Raw genomic sequence first — 22327 nt, forward strand, 5'->3', positions numbered from 1 at the left:
GTTCCACCCAAAAAAAGGAAGAGGACTTCCTACCTCTCTCCTTGCACTGAATGGCTCCACATAGATCCATCCTTTGGGGGCAAAAGAGTGAAGGTGGGATTATTTAAAAAATGGAAACCTTCATCGGCCTATTAGACTTGGCAAATCAACAATCTCTGTGTTGAACACCTGCGCATTTGATGCGTTTTGTCAATCCTTTCTGTGACAGCTCTGCATTTCAAAATGCTGTAATGCTGCGTTCACACTGAACGCGATTTTGCGTCAAAAACGCGAGAAGCTGAACGCGCGTCAATTCTGAGGTCCGACGCTGGACAACGCGGGGCCAAAAGCCGCGTTCACACCGAACGCGTCAAGCGCATCGCGTCTGGTGGGAAGCCAGCCGGCCAGCCGTATTTCCTGTGTTAGCTTAGCATCGTGGCTAACCCTGTTGAGCGAGTGGCTTGGCTTTATTTGCTTAATAAAGCCAGACAACGACGCCGTCGGCGCACAATACGCCGTGCCTGGGTGCACGATAATATCCACAGACGAGTTTGGCGAGTTTCACTATTTGCTCCCGGCGCTGTGCCAGGATGAGTCCCCGCCCCCTGACCTACGTCACCATAGACACGCTCTCTGATTGGTTTGTCGCAAAATCGCGACGCGTCAGAGTTCAGATTTCCCAACTTTAGCGTCGGACGCAAAATCGCGGCGCGTCAGGGCATTGACGCGCCGCGCCGTGAAAACGTGTCTGACGCGTCGCCACAACGCGCCGTGTCCAACGCGTCGTGTGTCATTGCGGCTGGAATGCGCGTTCCCATTTGTTTTCAATTGCCTTTTGACGCAAAATCGCAGAAAGCACTTGGCGGTGTGAACGCAGCTTAAGGAGAGACAGTGACAACCCAGTCTTGCAGCTGGTGAAAGCTGTTGTCACAGATGGGGTCACCAAAGAGACATACTCACAGAGGGCAGAGCTGCTTAGTGCAATGTTTGAAGCAGTCCAGTTGAGGTCTGGTGCCCTACAAGTTGATGCACAGTGCAGCATCTCTACTCTCATTGCAAAGACAATGAGGAATGTATCCAGTGTGTATCTCACAAAACGCTGCTCTTCACAGTACTGCTACCTCAGCAAAGGAATGACAAGGGAAGTGCCGCTTGTTTCTCCTGCCATTTCTGTCCTGATGGACTCTGGTATGGCTCAGCTTGACACTGCTGTCGAAGACGGACTTGGCCTTCCTGACTCTCCCTGCCTCAGACCAATCCTGGAACATTCTCAGTGTCCATCAGAACTGAAAACGGCAAACAGCACCTCAGGAAAAATGCTCTGTGCAGGGACAGGTACTCACAACTACAGCATTGAAGAGGTAACGTGGATTGATAAAGACCTCGCAAACCAAACACAATTTTGCTTGAGTGAATTTCCCTCCAATATGGTTCTCCAAAGGATGGTCTGGGGCACTACACTGCATACTGCACTATGATGACTTGACCAGTGGAGTCAAAGCAGTATCTGAGAAGGAAAGACTTCAAGCACATGCTGTGTTATACACAGTAAACTGAGCAGTGTTCAAACTTGGCCCATTCAAGCCATTAATCAATGTGCTATTCCTGCCAGGTTACTCGTGACTTGTGGCTATATTGTAATTGATAATTCGGTTTATTATAGTAACATGTGTTCGATGTAGCTATTTTAAACATTCCATAGTTTGGGTTGTCAGTGTGTTAATTTTTTCACATAAAGTTAATTTTTCGAATCAAAAGTCTTTTTTCAGTCTTTCCTTTTTTAGTGTAATGCACAGGTGTCAAACTCGTGCCAGAAAGGGCCGAGTGGCTGCAGGTTTTAGTTCCAACCAAGCAGGAGCACAGCAGACTCCACTCATGTCATCAGGTCTTCAGTGTAGCTTGAATATGAATATGAGTGAATATATATATATATATACATATATATATATATATATATATATATATATATATATATATATATATATATATATATATATGTATGTGTATATATATATATATATATATATATATATATATATATATATATATATGTGTGTGTGTGTGTGTGTGTGTGTGTGTGTATATATATGTATATATATAATTAAACAAAACTCCATATCGAAAAACCATGCTCTCAAAAGAACAATATAAGTATACATCAATCACTTCACCGGTAATGACAGTTTTTATGCAGAAAAAAATTAGGTATTTAACTTTCATTCCTTCCTGCATTGGAAATGTCTGACAACTCCACTTTGTCGCTGATAGAATAAAAGTTAATTATTACAACATTCTGTAAAAAGCTCACACTGCTGGTGCGGTGAAAGCCATTGCTAAAGACGGTGGTGTTGACGTCTATGGCGCCGACCACAGACATCAACAACTCGGGTCATGTGATCGTCTGTAAATAAAATCATATCTCTGAAACTGTAGCAGCACAAATGAATATTTCAGCGGCAAAAATCAGCACAAAGCACTATAAAAGTAGATTGTCCCTTGAGGACAAATAAAGGCTACGTTCACACTGCAGGCTGAAGTCACCAAAATCCGATTTTTTTGCCCCTATGCAACCTGTATCGGATCTTTTCATGATAGTCTGAACAACACTGATCCAATTTTTTCAAATGCGACCCAGGCCACTTGGATATGTGGTCCTAAATCCGATACAAATCTGATCTTTTGCCATGCGACTTCAGTCTGTACGGCCAGGTCGCATTTTTCCGACCTACACGTCAGAATGCGCGACAAACGCCATCAATCTGCGTCCAAGTTGGCAGGGGAAAAAATAACCATGGCAGATGAAAATGTCGAGTCGAGTCAATGGAGGGAAAGCGAGGTTTTGGAGTTAATTAATATTTGGGGGGACAGCTCTATGCAGGCCAAGCTCGAGGGGGCTTTATCGCAACCGGGCAGTTTTTGAGAAAATTTCCGAAGAAATGGCCGAGCGAGGGTACAGACGGTCCCGGCTCCAATGCCAACGAAAAATAAAAAGCCTCCGAGCCAAATACAAAGAGGCTAAAGATTTAAATAAACGAAGCGGCCGTGGACATTTCACCTGTCCATTTTATGAACTGCTGGACAGCAGCTTTCCGCAAGAGGAGCCCGAGGAGACGAGCCCAGGTCCTGCAGCTAGCGCGGCCAGCCCAGCTAGCGCGGCCAGCCCAGCTAGCGCAGCCAGCCCAGCTAGCGCAGCCAGCCCAGCTAGCAGCTGTAACAGTGAAACAGGTGGGTTATTTACACATCGCTCATCTGTGACATCACTTGTTAACGTTGAAATACGATGTATGACAGCATTATGCTGAATGCGTACACAGGTGACGGGACCCTTTCCACCTCTACCTCAGAAGCAAGTTCTGCACCAAGAGAAGATGCATCACTAAACAGCAGAGCAGCTTCCACATCCACTGGCTGTAAGACATCCTCTGCTGTTTATTGTGAAATTACACATCTACTAGTGTCTAAAACATGTGATCATGGCATCATATTTTCATCGTACTTATTTCAGCGCTCAGTATATTGACTCTTTGGCTCAAAGCGTTTATGGACTTTTTCAATTTGTACTTCACTTCGGGCCTTAATTATCTTTAACTAATTATCCCTAAGACCTTAGAAAACATTTTAAAATGTCCAGGAAGTTGTTAGCTGTGGTTTTCTAATTAAAATATGTGAAGTTTATTTTTCGCTTTGTTTTCTTTCACTTTATGAGTCTATAGGTTTTTTTTTTTGTTTTTTTTACATTCACATGACACAAAAATAAAATGGATTTATGAAAATTCAGGTTGTTCTGAACAAAAGGATGTGGATTACTGGATATCGACTTACAAAATGTCTATTTTATGAGCAAAAATACACAAACATTTCCAGGCACAGACAATTCCAAAAAATACCCTAAGACATTGATGGGTTAATATATGGAATTAATTTTGAATTCTTTTTGATATTTCAGCTTGTGTCCTCACCTCAAAATCTCAAAGGTCCATAAATTATATTTGACATTACTGTATATACACTGAATTGCTTGATGCTACTCCAGTTTTAGTAACTGTACTACAAAAAAAAACCAACACAGACATGATGTAATGTATAACTTTGAGCTATTCGTTTTCCTTTATACAGCTGCGTCTGCCAAAACCAGAAAAAGGAAATAAAGATGGAGGCAACGCTGGAGATCTTTGCTGAAAAAATGATCTGTGCCTTCAGAAATGAAGACGACCTTCTGTTGAAAATGCAGGCAGCTCAACATGAGCCTGATCAGAAAATGTTTGCCATGCTGTCGCAGTTCTTGGAGAGGTCAAACCACCCTCCACAGCCACCGTTTTACCAGGCACCAATGCCGCCCTCTCAGCTTTACCACCCTCGACAGCCTCCCACTCACCACTCCTCACTGTTTCCTGTGGCTTCAGCTCCATCTGCGACCCAGCCTCTGTCCTTTCTGCAAGATTTAAGTCAACCACTGCCCTTCAACAATGCTCGACCAAATCCTCAAAGTCTCTACCTGCCCCTTTTCCAGGCACCGGTAAATACACAAGATCAGCATGCTTTCATCAGCCAGGATCATCATCCACCTGTCCAGCCTCAAGACGAAGACGAAATCTAAACCAGCCATGAAACCGAGGTTCTGAACAGTTCTGAAATGTGTTTTGAATGATGCAGATTTGCACAATGTTGAGGTTTATTTGTTTGTGTAATGGCTATGGACTATGACTTTATTGTTAAAAAGTACTTGACAATGTTTTTTTGTAAGTGCACTATGGCAGTATAGTATTTTCTGTGAAAACTTTGTGAAAATATTTTTGTTTTGTAAAAACAGTTGCCTTTTTTTTGGTTTAGCAGTTGTTCCGCAGTGTTGAAAGCAAACGAATTTCACTGCTATATAGTGCCACACTATTTTCTGTTAAATAAAGGAAAAAACAAATAACAGTGTTGAAGATTTTATTTTGTACATACTTTTTTTGGAAAGCTAACAGTCTTTATTATTTTTTAATGCACAAAACAGCATTACATCCAAAGCACCATGTGACACCAGAACATTGCTGTCGTCTACTGATTTTTCAGATAGCAAACTATATCCTTCAAACTCCCTCCCAGGATTGAATTGTGTGTTCTTTATGTTTGAAAGTTAACTGTACAGATCTTTTCTTTGTTTTGCTTTTTTGATTTGTGGTTCAACATTGACTGTTGAAAAGTTGAGTCGGTGCTTCTCAGACCCTTGTTGGCTGCCCGTCTGCTGAGGTCGCTCCTTCAGCACATCTCTCAACATGAGGAACAGCTCCACCAGATTCTTGATAGGCCTCACCATGCATTTCACACACATTGTGGAGTGTGCAACATGCACTTATGATGGTGGGGACAGTGGAGATGTCCACATCCAGGCGTTTACCAAGGCACCTCCAACGACCCTTCAGTCGGCCGAATGCGCACTCCGCGGTCCTCCTGGCTCTGCTGTGGTGCTCATTGAAGAACCTTTGCCCAGCTGTCCGGAGTCAGAATATCCTTTTAACAGCCAGCTTTGGAGGGGATAGGCAGGGTCACCGAGTAGCATGATTGGCACTTGAACACCCATGATCTCTTCAGTGTCCTTAAGATTTTAAAGTACAAAAACAAAGTCAGTAAGACAGAATGTGGAAATCTTACATCACAATTACTGGAATGTTCAGCACTCACAGGTGGAAAAAGCTTCCCTCTCTGCCAATGAGTAGACATTGGAATTCTTCAGAACCCTGGTGTCATGGACGCTTCCTGGCCATCCAGCATAAATGTTGGTGAAGCTGTTGGAAGACAGTGATAAATTGTTTATTCTACCATGGTATTTTTAATCAATTTTCAAGGGTGGTCTTTAAGTAGATGTAAGCAAGGCAAAAAGTCTGAACCACAGTAATTATCAAATGGTGAAATATCAGTATTTCTTACCAGAACCGATGATCCAGGACACCCTGCAGGATAACCGAGTGCCATCCTTTGCGGTTGAAATAGTCCGCATGGTTCTCCTCTGGAGCAATGATGGGGATATGACTCCCATCTGCTGCTCCTCCGCACTGCGGGAAACCCCATCTGTGTTTGAAGCCTTCAATCACCTCTTGCAGATCATCTCCCTGTGGTAGCTTTATGTACTCAGGCATGAGAACATGACGAACTGCTCTGCAGAACTCGTGGACGATGGAGCAGACAGTGGAGTTGGCTATGCCAAAGAGGTTGGCTGTAGTGCGGTAACAAGCACCCGTTGCCAGCCAATACAGCCTAATGGCAACGCGTTTGCTCACCGATATGGGGCGCCAAAGACGTGTGTCTTGCCGTGAGAGAGTTAAATAAAGGCGCTCGCATATGTGCATGAAGGTAGTTGTTGTCATCCGAAAACTGTCGATGAACTCTGTATCATTGAAGCCTCTCACGTCGCCCTCCCACCACTCCTGGCTGCGACCCCGCACCCATGCGTTTCTCTCGATGGATGTTGCTGCCACTGCCCCACAAAACGCGATGGCCAAAACCTTGGTTCTCTTCTTTCTTAACCTTCTTCTTGAAATCAGGTTGTAAATTTGCTTGCTCCGGTTGGACAACAATGTCAGAATTGCAAAATACGCTGCACCGTTGTCGTCCAGGTTTACTTCCGCAAACACTGAAGCTTCTTCTTCTTCTTTGGCGGGTGGCGACCAACAGGGTGCATACCGCCACCTACTGTATCTCTTGGTGAATGCAAATGTCCTCTTCTGCGCATGCGGGACACTTTTGGGTGGTATTCCGTTCAGACGGGAGATCACATACAAGTCGCATTTAAAATGTCAACGTGAATGAACTCGCAAAAAAATCGGATTTCACAAAAAAAGTCCAAATTGAGCATTAAGCCCTGCAGTGTGAACGTAGCCAAAGTTTGAAAACAACACAAAAAAACCACTGGTGTAGATAATTTTTTTTTTTTTTTTTTGGGGGGGGGCGGGGGTTAAGTGACGACATCCCTGAGCAAAAATATAAGTTGTAATATCTCCAAAACTGAAGCAGCACAAACGAAAATTTCACCTGCAGTAGATCGGTCTGGTTCATTTTGGAGAAAGCTGGGGGGATGGTGAACTCTGAATGACCTAAAAAATAATCTTTAATATCTCAGAAACGAAAGCAGCACAAACGAAAATTTCAACTGCACAAATCTGCACAAACGAAGCACTAACCACTCAGAGTGTTTCAATGTTTTTTGTCGGTGGGGGGTCAGCTTCACTGAGCTCGCTCTTCTTCGTTCTATTTGTCACTCGAGCCGACAGCGCCTTGGCAACACGCACTGAACCAGGGCCAGTGCACGCCATTGAAAGGTACGCACAGGGGGCTGGTAGAACGGCGAAGGGATTTGATTGGTTTACAACCAAGGTGTCCCGGCAAGACTGTTGGTTGCTGTTTTTCCTGTTTTACTCCTGCTGTAGATAGCGGATATTTTCTCCTCTACTTTAAGAACACGCTATGAATTGCTTCCCATCGAGTCATAAAGATCATTTTAACCAGTATTTAAAAAAATGTATCCAATTCAGATCGCCAACCCGAGCTTTAAGTTAATTGTTAGGGAGGAATAATTTCATTTATGTAATGTTCTTAAAATGTCACAAACTAATGAGTCAAACTAATGTTGGGGTTTACGATTGGTAATTGGGAATAAATTACTAAAGTATTGATTACTGAGAGTAATGGATTACTTTAGGTAATTTAGTTACTTATTAATTTGGGTAAATTTTGATTTACCAATTAATAATTGCAGGTCATTAACAGTGGATCACCAATAACAATCAATTATGGCGTAATAAACTGTTTAAGGTGAAGCACCAAGTAATTTAACCCAACATCAATTATTATTAATCAGAATAAATGGTTATTTATTCGTTAATAATGTTAAATAATCAGCTATTTGGGAATGGAGTAGACCACAGAGTGATTTAACCATTAACTTATTGATTAACAAGGTGTTATTAATTAATCAATAATGCCGCAAATTACCAATTACTGGAAATGGGTAAATTACAGAAAATGAGCTGAGGGAAGTTGTGAATTATGCGTTAAATGAACCTGTGGGTTATTTAATTAATAATTCCGGGGCACCACCTCGTCAGAGGAACATTCATTACCAATTTTCAGTCTCAAAGATGGAAAGATAATTTAAGATGGATGTTAATCTTTGGATAAACAACCGTTAAATTATCAGAGAAGGTGTGAGATCGAGCATAGACTGTCCAACCATGGGCATTTGTCACAAGACATCCAAAAAGAAGCATGAATCGTTCAGTTCAGTTAATGAGCGTTTATTAACAATGTCTATTACTAATTAACACATGATCAACAAAACAAAACATTCAAACTTGCAAGTCGTGTGTGTGTGTGTGTGTGTGTGTGTGTGTGTGTGTGTGTGTGTGTGTGTGTGCGTGCGTGCGTGCGTGCGTGCGTGCGTGCGTGCGTGTGAGCGTCCGGAGACGCACAGGAAGGGGCGTTAACCCGTTCGGAGCGTGGCCCGATGGGGTCGGCTGTGTGGTCCTTCTTCCTGGAGGAAGAGGAGGTGTGTGTGATTGTGGGCGTGAGCGTGGGTGTGTGTGTGTGGCGGAGCGGCCACCCGAAGCGACAGGAGTCGATCCTGAGTCACTCACGAAGTAGTCGTGACTCGGGTCACGCTCGGGTGTTCGTGAATGTCCGGATCGCTGAGGAGTCTGCACGTGGGTGTCCGCATGCGCGGTAGAGAGAGAGAGAGAGAGAGGATGAGGGAACGCCCGACGGGCGGCGCATCTGTGGACCCCGCGATCCACGCTTGCGTAGATGAGAGAGAGAGAGGGAGAGAGGGGGAGAGAGCGGGGGAGTCTCTCTGGGGCCCAGGTCTGGGCTCCGCGAACTGAGTGAGAGCGGAGCGACGGTCCCTGTCCGGCTACCACGGGAGGGGTAGCGGGGAGGGGCGGAGTGAGAGAGAGTGCGAGCGGCGCGCGTGCGTGCTCTCGACTCGAGGTCTACCGCGCGGTTCAATTCCCTACTCTCGGGTTAGTAAAGAGGCAAGGCGGAGGAAGATGAGCCTGTCTTCCTACCTCACACGCACAGATGCAGGGCTAGCCGGCATCTTGCGGGTCTGATCTGTGAGGAGGAAGCGCGTGCTCGTGAACGTGCGCACGGGAGCGCACGAGGAGAGAGAGAGATGGAGAAAGATGAAGAAAGGAAACAAAGGAAACAACAATGCATATATCATGAACGGCTTCAGTCCTGGTTCACAATAAAAACACACAAGCATTGAATCATCACCACTAATTAAGCTGCCTAAAGCCTGCCCAGGTCTCAAACCTTGTGTGGTGGGGCTTTAACGAGCGGCTCTCCGCCGCTGTGGGTCCTGTGGCTGATGAGGTGTTCGGTGGGGAGATCAAAGCCGTCGCTCTGATCTCGATCGGGTTCTGTTGCGTCCAACAGAACCTCAGGCTCTTGGAGAGGTCCACGTGGAGGAAGAGGTCCCGGTTCCTCTGTCCAGGTCCTCAGTTGGGTTTTGGTCGGCTGCAGGGGGAGGAGAACGGAGGAGAGCTGAGCTCTAGCGGTGCGGTCCGGCTGGTGTCCTCGGTCCGCTCCAGGGGAGTCCCTGCCGTTCTGCTCCGCTGGGAGAAGGGGCTTCACCGGTGAAGAGAAACTGGTCCCAAAAGTCCCGGCCAGCGGGTCCGTTAGGTACCGGGTATAATCCGTTGGAGAGACGGCTGTGCGTCCTTCCTGGATAAAATTCTTTTAGAACTCTGAAGATGGAGGGCGGGATCTCAACTTTTGAGTGGCGGTCGCTCAGCCAATCAGAAGGCGATCCGAGTCCTCCCTCCTCTGCTCTGGGGAGGAGCCTCCCGAGCGCCCTCGTGAGGTTGGCAGTGGTATTGCACCCTTATCTGGCTTCTTTGTTCTGTGAGGACAGATAAGCGGCCATTACATGTGGGTTTCTTTGTTCTGAGCACATGGTGGAGGACATGGGCAGCCATCTCAGGTTCTGGGGAACAAGATGGCTGTGGCCTCCTGCTGAGAGGAAGAAGTTTCTCTCTTTGTTCTAGAGAGCTTCAAAGTCTGCTGCGTCTCCACCACAGTGGGGGTCATGTCTCCTTCATGACGGGGGACAGTATTCGCAGACAACATGACTTCGGGTCATGCCTTAGCTGGGTCTGTCCATCAGTGCGTCCCCAACATCCCCCCTTTGGTCCGAAGAGTGGGATTCAGTTCACAGTCTTTGGAGCAACGTACGGGACGAATAATCCACAGATCCTGTGAAGCATAATGTCCATAAACAGTCCAGAGTTCAAACAGTTCAAGGTTGAGAGGTGAGCACCTGGGCGGTAAGGCAGAGGGGAACCTGGGCAGGGCTCTCAGTTCTTGTTCTAACTGGCTACATACACATACTCGCTTCATTTCAGACAGTTGGATCACATGTTCAAAATGGAGGAGTGAAGGTGTAGAGCAAAGAAAAGAGCAAGAAAGGAAGCTGGTTGTTAGACCAAGGTTAGTAGGTTATTTCCGCCCCCCGGGGGGAGTAGGAATAACCCGTGGTTGGTATGCGCATTGCCTTACGACGCACGGTGGTATCAGAATCAGGGCTACAGTCTGGTCTGTAAATTTGGATGGTATATGCGGTGCGGGAACCACGGCCGTGATGGTGAGTGAGTGTTGGTGGTGTGTTTGGAAGTGTATGTGTGTGTCACCCTCCCAAATCCAACATTCAGTACGGACTTAGACATTACACTTTCTGCTTTATGCTAATTAGGTTTTGTGTAAAACCCAACTCTTGGCTCTGTTGGCTAACAGAGGATGGAATGGCACTGCCAAGACTCTGTCAGAGGCACCTGTGAACGTTGTATAACCGTGGCGGTGTTAGTTCTGGAAATCTGCTCACTCGGGGTTAGTATGCGAAGTATGGTGGTGTTTCAACTATCCTGAGGCTGCTAACAGGGGAAGCTTCTGATTTCTGACTACTCACGCAGGTTGTTCTTAATGGTACTTCACAGTCTTTCAGGCATGCAAGGTGTTATTGAAGCAAAGTGTAAGTTTACAGCGACTATGGACCCTGAACGGTTACTCGAACCTCATCATTAGTCACTAGGTCAGGTGGATGACGTGGGCAGGACTCGGGCATGCATGATGTTAGTTGAACATGGCAGTCTACTGGACCCTGCTAGTGACCTCATTACTCTACCCGGGTTAGAGGTCCTCCCCCCTCGCCAGGCGGGGAGCTGACCTCCGGTATCTGAGGAGTGAATGGTTTGACGAGTTTGATCTGGTTTGTGTGGACCCATTTGTATCCTGGGGGCTGTCTGGGCTTCAGGATTCTGATCCAGTCAGCCGCTGGCGACAGTTTCCCCACGGTCTCAAATGGTCCTGACCACCCGAGGTGGAACATTCTGGAGGTTCCTGCTTGCTGGGCCTGTCTGACGTAAAACACTTGGCCGGCCACCTGGTGCTCTCTGCGGGGTGCCGCGCGATCCAAGTCGGCCTTCGCCCCTGGAACGCTGGCCTCCAAGTCTCCTTGGGCCCATGAGAAGGTGGTTCGGGTGTGTTTACGCAGGTTGGCTGCGTTTTGATGTGCAATGTGGGCGGTGGCCACACTGACACCTTCAGGGTGGTGCAGGATGTGCAAGGGAGATGTCATTTCTGTGTCAGTCATCAGTTCGAGGGGAGTGACTCCGGTGGAGTGGTGCGGTGTAGACCGGTTGGTCATCAGCACCAGGGGGAGTTTCACGTCCTGGTCTTTACCACTTCTACCAGCATGCTCTCTGGGTCTGCTGGTAATGGTTGGGTTGGTTCTTTCAACCTGACGAGATGACTGAGTGTGGTATGACAGGTGGAAGCTTACTTCCACCCCCCAGATGTCGTATCGGGGTGTCATGACCTGTGACGCGGAATGTGTGCCTCTGTCTGTGTTCCCAGACGGAGGGAGGCCCCAGCATCTGAACCGGTGGTTCAGGAACAGGGCCGCGGTTGTGATGGTTGCGTCACTGGGCGCTGGAAGGCCTTCAACCCGCTTGGTGGAGGAGCAAGTGACGGTGAGGAGGTAGTTTTTACCTCTGGAGGATCTGGGGCCGGGCCTGATCCAGTCAACTTGCGGATGAGACCACCGGAAGATAACCCCCCTCCTTAGGAGTGGAGCTCGGTTCAGTGGTCGCGAGGGTTGAAATTGACATCGGATGAGGCGGCTTTGGGCGTAAAGCTCGGTGTTGTGGGCCATTGTGGGCCGGTATGCCACCTGCTGGGGAGTTCGGAGGGTTGCGCGGGGGCCATGGCGGCTGCCCACCGGGGAGTCATGCGCGTGAGCTAACATGGCACCTCGGTGGGCGGTTGGGACCGCCCCCCTGGCGGGTCCCTTGCCGTTGGTGTGAACTAACGGGCCCCCCTCCCGTGTCAGGTGTGACAGATCACGGGTGAAGGTCTGTAGTTGAGTTGGCCCGTCCGGCGGGACGCGTGGGACTCCATCCGTAGATGTGTTCTCCACACGCTGTCGGAGGATTCCGAGCACGGGGTCCTGCTCCTGCGTCGTGATCAGGTCGTCATCGCCCAGGTTCCGTACCAGGTGGAGGGTCTGCGCGTTGGCGCCCCCTGGTGTTTCCCTGGCCTGACGGCGGGTGACGGCGTGGACCACACACGACTGCAGAGCATAGAGCCACTCGTGCTGGAATTCCCAGCGTGTTCCCTGTTCTACTCCCAGCTTGGCTTGGTGTTCTGCCTCATCATCTCCAGCTTTGTCTGGACCTGTGACATGGGAATGACCTTTGACCCTCTCTGGGTCCACTGTCATTCCTTTGTCGGTCACAAACTGGTCGCATGTCGAAAACAGTTTTGACTGTTTGACGTTTTTGTTCCGGGCATTTTTCATGCCGTTTGCCGTCCCGGCGGGGAGGTGCGAGGTGGAACTATGGCGGGCATAGTTCATGGTGGAACAAAACACCAGTTGTTTGGTGGACAGTTTCGCTGCCTGCTGCAGTGCTGTAGGCGCCGCTGCGGTTTCAGCGCACTGATTGGTCTTAGGGCTCAGCTGGAAATGACTTGGCAGGTCACCGTTTTGACCGATCCAAACAATACCCACACCGGCCCTAAGCTGGCTGTCATGGTGGAATGAGCAGCCGTGGACATAGACTCGGGGAAGACCCTGACAGACGTCCTCATCATGGTGATGATGAGGGGAAGAGAGGGTCTGAGTCGTGACAAGGAGAGGTTTGATGTTAGACTGTTCTGTACAGTCACAATGCTGACGCTCAACCAGGCTTCGGCCTGCGGCCATTTTCTGGTTCTGAGCGTACGCGACCTCGGTGTCATAGCCTTGAAGTGCCATCATTCCTGAGGCAATATGGCTGTTCGGAGAGCGAGCCAGGAGCTGGCTCAAGACGCATTCGGTTTCGGCTGAATGGTCCTCAGAGGAGCGGCTCCCCATGAGGATGTCACCCACATAGATGAGGCTGCTGCCGGCAGCGGCGGCACTCAGGGCTTTGTGGGGAAAGATGGTGAACTCCGATGGTGGGTTCAAGTAGCCGAATGGGCACCGGTTCCAGGCGTGCTGGAGGTTGCCGAAGGAAAAGCCAAGTCTGTACTGGTCAGCGGGGTCCACCGCCATGGTGGGCCGCCATTTACCCTTGGGTTTTAACGCTGGCCAGATTGGTGAATTGTGGGTTGAGCTGCACTCTTGGTTGAGGTTCTCCTCCGGCGATCGGTCAAGGATCCTCTGCACTGACTCGTAGGCAGCCGACCGAACTCTGCACTGCCGTGCAAAGGACGGTGGCGGACCAGGGTCAGTGGGAACAGGCACCGGGAGGAGGTCAGTGACCCCACCGTTATGCGAGTCCCGGGCGAGGGTCGCTTGAAGATCGTGGAAAACACCTCTGAGCGCGTTTCTCCAGTTCCGAGCTGTGAGAACATCCGCTTCTGCAAGCTGTCGCTCGATCGCTGGCTGGGAACCGGAGCAAGGCTTTCCGAGCGCATGCTCAACCGGTTCACCGGGTGTACTTGTGTCTCCTGGCTGGACTGCCAGGGTGTACACGATCATGTCACCTGTCGTACCCGGGGTTGCATCACAAACTGCCTCCTGCTCGACGGTGTTATGGCGGCTAACTGTGATCACCCTGGTCGGTACTGTAAAAGAAGCGTCACTGAGCACGCCGTCCCTGTTTAAGGACGGGGATTGGTCGCCGATGGCTGGGACCATTGGCTCAAAATGGTGGAACGAACTGTTGGTTGGCACCCTCGGTGGTTGCTGTGCAGCCACTAGAATCACAACCCCTGTTGGATTCTGGACTAGCAGGTAGGCTGAACAACCGTTCAGCTCAAGAAGAGGTGTGCCACAGATCGTTAGATGAAGGTGACGAGAGCGGGGCAGCGGTTGGAAAAGGGCCTGTGTGTCAGGCATTTTCTGCCCCTGAAGGAGTGTCAGGTGAATGGGGACCCCTGCTGGTCGTGCCAGGGCTGTGACGTCTGTGTCGCGGGCCACATGATGCACCTGCGGGCTGGTTTGGCCGGACGCCGGCTGTTCTGGCTCCGCCGTCAGCGGCTGCGGGTCAGTGCTCGGTGGCGACCACAGATCTAGGTTCGCAGCATGCAGTTGGGTCCCAGGCCTGAGAAGGAGGTCCACCCTGGTGAGACCAGGGGGACACAGACCATAAATTATGCTCATACGGTGCATGGTTTCTTTCTGTCCGGCGCGCACGGACAGAACGCATATGCCGATGGCCTTAATGGAGGTCTGGGTGGAGCCTGCTGAGAGTCGGTGGTGACTGTGTTGCACCTGCTTGGGAGGTGCATCGTGCGAGCACGAAAGCTTCAGCAGGTCTACGTCGATGGTGGATTTCTTGGACCAGAGGTCCAAGAGTGTCTCAGGAACTGAAGTTCCACTTAAATGTACTCCTACCACGGCGTGGAGGCTGTACAAAGGAGAGCTCATGGGTTTTCGTGAGCATAAACGAGACGGGTAATCCTGAAAGCGGTTTTGGGTCTCAGCATGTGGTGGCTGGTGACTGAAAGGAGGTGTGGTCAGCGGTGTCTGCAAGCTGGATTCTGGGAGCGGCATGAGCATCGGTGCCGGACCTCGGGACTCGGTGACAGCGACTCTGCTGTTGGAAGCGGCCTGGTCCATTTCTGGACCAGATGGAATCGGATCGCTGATTTGGGCTCGCGGGTGCCCAAGATGGTGATAAATCAGCAGCGCTGGTCGGTCGAGGAGGTCGTGGCCAATGACTCGTGGTTCTGTGTTCAGTGTGGTGACGTCGGTGGGTTGCACCAATGATGTCTCTTGGAACGTGATGTTCACCCAGACCGATGGTGTTGTGGGTGAAGAATCCTGAGTGTAGCTGGTGATGCTAACACTGCAGGCTGCCGCATGAGATGGTTTACCAAGAGAGAGCAGGGTTCTCCAGACCACTGCGAAAGTCACTGAACACATGAATGTTGTTTCAGACCCAGAATGAAGCAGGGCAGAAATGATGACAAACACCTCTACCACCATGGTGGTGTAAATGCGCTTGAGATGATCTCTGCGCTCAAAACGGCTCAGGAAAGTCAGGAACGGTAAGTCTGAGGGCTGGAGATCGGTGGTCTTGGCCCCCCTCTTTGACTTACCGAACTCCCTTCCCCAACCCACAGGGGGAGCCCTGTGAGTGGCGGGGAGGGAGTCTCGGCCTAGTCAGGCGAGGAGGGGCTGGTGGTCCTGCACCCCCCTCCGGGAGGTCAGGTCCAGGCCCTGTATGGCTGCTTGAGTGCAGGTTTTCATCCACTGCTGCAGCTCTGTTCCCAGGTCGTCCCCTAGGGGGAGCCCTTGGTTCTTTTCAGACTCACCTCTCCATGTGTGGTTTGGGTCTGACCCCCCTTTGTGTTGAGGGTTCTGTAGACCCGGTTTCATACCTATGTGACCTGGTTGTTCACCCTGCTGTCGAGGCAGTGGGCGTGTATTAGACCCTCCTATGCCAACCGCTTTAGAGGGAGGGAACTCATGACCTTCAGATCGCTGGTTTGTGCTGCCTGTCACCTGGATTCCATGGACTCTGGCGCCACCTACAGGCGTCGTGCCTGTATGGTTTTGACGCTGCTCCCACACCAACTGCGCACGTCTGCGGAGTTCTGTCATGGTGCGTCCGGCGGTCCTGGAAAACAGAGCGACATTGAACCTCACACGGCCGTGTGGGTTATTAACAAACATGGACCAGGGTGCATGATCATCCTCCAGCTCTGGTTCTGTGCGGCTATCTCTCAGGCATCTGTAGTCCTCCCCTGGAGGTTCAGACTTCTTATGAGAAATCACGCGGGGACCAGGCATTGCGGAGGCGGGGTCATGGTACACTTCACTGAGAGCCTGATGGAAGTCAGGGTGTCGGTCTCTGATGGAGGGTGGAAGTGATTCCATGCACACATGGATGCTTCTGGACTTTTTCTTCCAGAAAAGCTTCAGCTTTTCATGAGTGGAAGCGGAGGGAGAGTCCAGGAAGAACCGCTCGACCTCTCGGAGGTAGTCCTCTATACTAACCTCTGAGCTGCTGGGGTCGAGGCGTTCAATGTCTCTCACCAGGGATCCTGACTGGCGGGTGCTCGGACCACGCCCCCTGAGAGAGTTGAAGCTGTCAGAGTCTGCTGGGTCTAACTCTGACCGATCTCGGTGCGGATACAACCGAGGATCTCTAGGCCGGTGAAAGTGGAGGCTACTGGGGTGGATGGTCTCCACAGTAGCCAGGGGTCCAAAGCTGCTGGCACCGCGGGGGGCCTGCAGTGAAGGAGCGGCGGGAACGCCAAGGTGCACGCCGAAGCGGCGGGACCCAGATGGAAGGGGACCGGCTGGAGGTGGAAGCTGAGAGACCTCAGCGTAAGAAGCGGGGGAGGAAGCATGATGGTGATGTGGAGCAGAATCACTTACCTCATGGTAATATGCGGTCTGCATCCATGCAGTGACACTCGGCTGGCAGACGATGTCGAGCCTCCCTGATCGGGTTGCTTCAAGATGACCCCGGTTGGGGTCGGGTTGTCCATCTGACTGGACAGGTTGAAGATCACATCGCAGGTCTGCTCCTCCCTCCCGAGGAGGACTGAGCGGTGGCTGGACCGGGTCCCTGGTCCTGTCAGCGGATGGGAGGTCGACGACCTCGGGTGATGTTTCTGAAGAACCTGCGGTATATTTCTCCTCTGGTGGTGGAGGAGTGATGTGTGACTCTGGGAGCTCCACAAGGTGGTTCTGGCCCGGCCGGGCCAGGTCCTGTGGGTCCGTGACGTCACAGGTCAGCTGATCGTTTTGACGTTGCAGCTGAGAAAGATGCACTTGGGCTTTCTGAGCTTGGAGCTCGGCTTTACGCTGGCAGAGTAGCGTAAGTTCGTTTAAAGTGCTCGTAATGACACTCGGCTGGGTGCCGTCCGGCTGGGTGAGCTTCTCACCGAGTCTCCGGATCTCAGCGTCGCACTCTTCAATGCTGAAGTCATTGAAGCGTCTTCTCTCTGGCACGGAGAGGCATGAGAGCACCGCCGCTGCTGTGCCATGCAGGGCTGGCTCTGGAGGCGTCCGCAGCGCCTCTGCTGCTCCTGATGTCTGAATGCTCTGATTATCCATGATAATAGAGGCTTACACTCAATATCAGATGAGCTTGCTTGTGAACACGTGTTAAAGTGCACAGGTGAGCCTTACCTGTGACTTACAAACCTATGAGGTTATGTTAATTGCTCGATTGCAGCCTAATCAGGTTAGTAAGACGAGTCTAACAAAACCTGGTGAGCAATAACTTGACTGTTGCTTTCCAAGAAGAGTTAAAAATGCATGCGATGCAAATTTAACAAGAAAAACCACTCTCTATACCACTTCACAACCACAACTGACTTTGTTCGGCAATGTTGTAACACGTTCTCTGAAAAACCAAATTCTGCCAGAATAAAGTTAACAGCAACGAAAAACAACAAAGGAACAATTCAGGTTTTGGGAGTTTTGTGACAAAGCCTGGTTTAAAACAGCCTCACACGGGGCACCAATATGTTGGGGTTTATGATTGGTAATTGGGAATAAATTACTAAAGTATTGATTACTGAGAGTAATGGATTACTTTAGGTAATTTAGTTACTTATTAATTTGGGTAAATTTTGATTTACCAATTAATAATTGCAGGTCATTAACAGTGGATCACCAATAACAATCAATTATGGCGTAATAAACTGTTTAAGGTGAAGCACCAAGTAATTTAACCCAACATCAATTATTATTAATCAGAATAAATGGTTATTTATTCGTTAATAATGTTAAATAATCAGCTATTTGGGAATGGAGTAGACCACAGAGTGATTTAACCATTAACTTATTGATTAACAAGGTGTTATTAATTAATCAATAATGCCGCAAATTACCAATTACTGGAAATGGGTAAATTACAGAAAATGAGCTGAGGGAAGTTGTGAATTATGCGTTAAATGAACCTGTGGGTTATTTAATTAATAATTCCGGGGCACCACCTCGTCAGAGGAACATTCATTACCAATTTTCAGTCTCAAAGATGGAAAGATAATTTAAGATGGATGTTAATCTTTGGATAAACAACCGTTAAATTATCAGAGAAGGTGTGAGATCGAGCATAGACTGTCCAACCATGGGCATTTGTCACAAGACATCCAAAAAGAAGCATGAATCGTTCAGTTCAGTTAATGAGCGTTTATTAACAATGTCTATTACTAATTAACACATGATCAACAAAACAAAACATTCAAACTTGCAAGTCGTGTGTGTGTGTGTGTGTGTGTGTGTGTGTGTGTGTGTGTGTGTGTGTGTGTGTGTGTGTGTGCGTGCGTGCGTGCGTGTGAGCGTCCGGAGACGCACAGGAAGGGGCGTTAACCCGTTCGGAGCGTGGCCCGATGGGGTCGGCTGTGTGGTCCTTCTTCCTGGAGGAAGAGGAGGTGTGTGTGATTGTGGGCGTGAGCGTGGGTGTGTGTGTGTGGCGGAGCGGCCACCCGAAGCGACAGGAGTCGATCCTGAGTCACTCACGAAGTAGTCGTGACTCGGGTCACGCTCGGGTGTTCGTGAATGTCCGGATCGCTGAGGAGTCTGCACGTGGGTGTCCGCATGCGCGGTAGAGAGAGAGAGAGAGAGAGGATGAGGGAACGCCCGACGGGCGGCGCATCTGTGGACCCCGCGATCCACGCTTGCGTAGATGAGAGAGAGAGAGGGAGAGAGGGGGAGAGAGCGGGGGAGTCTCTCTGGGGCCCAGGTCTGGGCTCCGCGAACTGAGTGAGAGCGGAGCGACGGTCCCTGTCCGGCTACCACGGGAGGGGTAGCGGGGAGGGGCGGAGTGAGAGAGAGTGCGAGCGGCGCGCGTGCGTGCTCTCGACTCGAGGTCTACCGCGCGGTTCAATTCCCTACTCTCGGGTTAGTAAAGAGGCAAGGCGGAGGAAGATGAGCCTGTCTTCCTACCTCACACGCACAGATGCAGGGCTAGCCGGCATCTTGCGGGTCTGATCTGTGAGGAGGAAGCGCGTGCTTGTGAACGTGCGCACGGGAGCGCACGAGGAGAGAGAGAGATGGAGAAAGATGAAGAAAGGAAACAAAGGAAACAACAATGCATATATCATGAACGGCTTCAGTCCTGGTTCACAATAAAAACACACAAGCATTGAATCATCACCACTAATTAAGCTGCCTAAAGCCTGCCCAGGTCTCAAACCTTGTGTGGTGGGGCTTTAACGAGCGGCTCTCCGCCGCTGTGGGTCCTGTGGCTGATGAGGTGTTCGGTGGGGAGATCAAAGCCGTCGCTCTGATCTCGATCGGGTTCTGTTGCGTCCAACAGAACCTCAGGCTCTTGGAGAGGTCCACGTGGAGGAAGAGGTCCCGGTTCCTCTGTCCGGGTCCTCAGTTGGGTTTTGGTCGGCTGCAGGGGGAGGAGAACGGAGGAGAGCTGAGCTCTAGCGGTGCGGTCCGGCTGGTGTCCTCGGTCCGCTCCAGGGGAGTCCCTGCCGTTCTGCTCCGCTGGGAGAAGGGGCTTCACCGGTGAAGAGAAACTGGTCCCAAAAGTCCCGGCCAGCGGGTCCGTTAGGTACCGGGTATAATCCGTTGGAGAGACGGCTGTGCGTCCTTCCTGGATAAAATTCTTTTAGAACTCTGAAGATGGAGGGCGGGATCTCAACTTTTGAGTGGCGGTCGCTCAGCCAATCAGAAGGCGATCCGAGTCCTCCCTCCTCTGCTCTGGGGAGGAGCCTCCCGAGCGCCCTCGTGAGGTTGGCAGTGGTATTGCACCCTTATCTGGCTTCTTTGTTCTGTGAGGACAGATAAGCGGCCATTACATGTGGGTTTCTTTGTTCTGAGCACATGGTGGAGGACATGGGCAGCCATCTCAGGTTCTGGGGAACAAGATGGCTGTGGCCTCCTGCTGAGAGGAAGAAGTTTCTCTCTTTGTTCTAGAGAGCTTCAAAGTCTGCTGCGTCTCCACCACAGTGGGGGTCATGTCTCCTTCATGACGGGGGACAGTATTCGCAGACAACATGACTCCGGGTCATGCCTTAGCTGGGTCTGTCCATCAGTGCGTCCCCAACACTAATTACCAGTACAAAAAATAATGCCACAGTCATTTACTAGCCTAGTTTTTAGCATGTCAACTCTGGATACATTTTTTTTCTACAATACAGCTAAAAGAGTCCAGTGTTTCACCTTGAAGAGAATTACAATAAAATAAATGATTGGAAAAAATAACCGTCTTCTCTGTTGGTTTTGCCTTACGATATTAGAAAATTCAGATGTCACTACTAAATAATTCTTATACCTCTGCAGAAGCCATTAGTAACATTACCAGCAACAACTTTTGTTTTTGTGTAAAGGTTAACTTACTTATGCTTACTCTGTGAAATATTTCACTCTCTATTTTTTAATTCTGTTGATAATATTTCACCCTGCAGGGCATCACAGCCACACACTGGGTATTTATCACTATATAGACCTGGACATTAAGTGACAGCATATTGCATGAGTACTTTTACTTTTAATACTTAAAGTGCATTTAAAAGTAAGTACCAGTGGCGAATGGTGATAAAATATTTTGGGGGGCCTTCACAGTGCGTTGCAGTGCCTCTTCAGGAAATGACCCGTGATGTTCTTCAAACCTGTCCCCCTGCAACAACGCTGCACAGACGAGAAGGTCGGTGAAGGAGAAGCGCGCCGTGGTGTGTCCCAGAATGGTGTGGCAGATCTACAGAGAGAAGGGTACAAAAACATCAACAATTAATAGACTTTTGTAGACACTGTTACCCTCTGTTCCTACAAGATGTGAAGGATGACAAGGGGTGGGAGTTAATAAGTTATCTTCATCCCACTCCTTTTCGAGGTACACTCATCAAATTGAATACAACACATGTCTAGTTTTTATTATTTTTCTTTATTTATTTTTCTTCTGTTGTTGTTTTTCTTATATACTACTTCTATATAATCTGTTTTTTTCCCCTGCCCAGTGTGGGGAATTTTGTGTTAAGTATTGTTCAGTGTATTATTTCGTGTTGTTTTTCCTGTGCTTCGAAATAAATGCATTCATCATCTTCATCATGGTTTTGGAAAAATATCTTGCTATTATTGACTACTGCAGTTGTGACATGATTTTTAAGATTTTTGAATAATTCTGATTAAACAGATTGTGATTAGATGATCTCTACAACATTGACAATGACATATTTAAATTCCATATTTCAAAACACATTTCTCCTCTAACAAACATTATAACCTCCAATGAAACACAGACTATGAGATTTCTACAACATAAACTCACCTCTTCTGCAGCCCTTTGCAATCCTCTGAACTGAGGCCCCGACGCCTCTTTGCTGTCGGACAGCCACGTCTTTGCTCACCCATGGAATGGAGAGAATTTCTGTAAAGAATAAGGAGAAGTTGTAATAATAACCCAAAAGGGGAAAAGAGATCATGTTGAAAAATGTGATGATGATATTCCTGACAGGAATACTTGTACCTGATGTTTTCGGTGTTCTGTTCAAACTGCTGGGTGCTCACTTTTATGTGGACTGCATCTATGTTCTTCTGGAGTTTGGCTTAGAGGAGGTCCACATGTGGCATGATGAGGTGAAAAAGTTCCAGAAAGACCTTAAAGTCCTGATGTTGCAGCCGCATGGCCGTGGCTCCTGCCTCTCTGATGGCACTGGCATCAAAGTCACCTGAGTGTGACGTTTGTTCTCCATGCTTCCACCAATTGGCCCAGTTTACATGGGTGTTTTTTCAATCCAATTGTAAACAATCGTATTAAACAGTAATTTTTGGATCAGAATCACATTTTTGAAAGATTTCAGTCTGGCTTCAGAACACACCACAGCACAGAGTCGGCCTTACTTAAAGTGCAGAATGACATCTTGCTGTCCCTGGACGCAAAGAAACCTGTGCTGCTGGTAATGCTTGATCTCACTG

Source organism: Salarias fasciatus, chromosome 16 (genome assembly GCF_902148845.1).
Source record: "Salarias fasciatus chromosome 16, fSalaFa1.1, whole genome shotgun sequence".
Taxonomy (NCBI): domain Eukaryota; kingdom Metazoa; phylum Chordata; class Actinopteri; order Blenniiformes; family Blenniidae; genus Salarias; species Salarias fasciatus.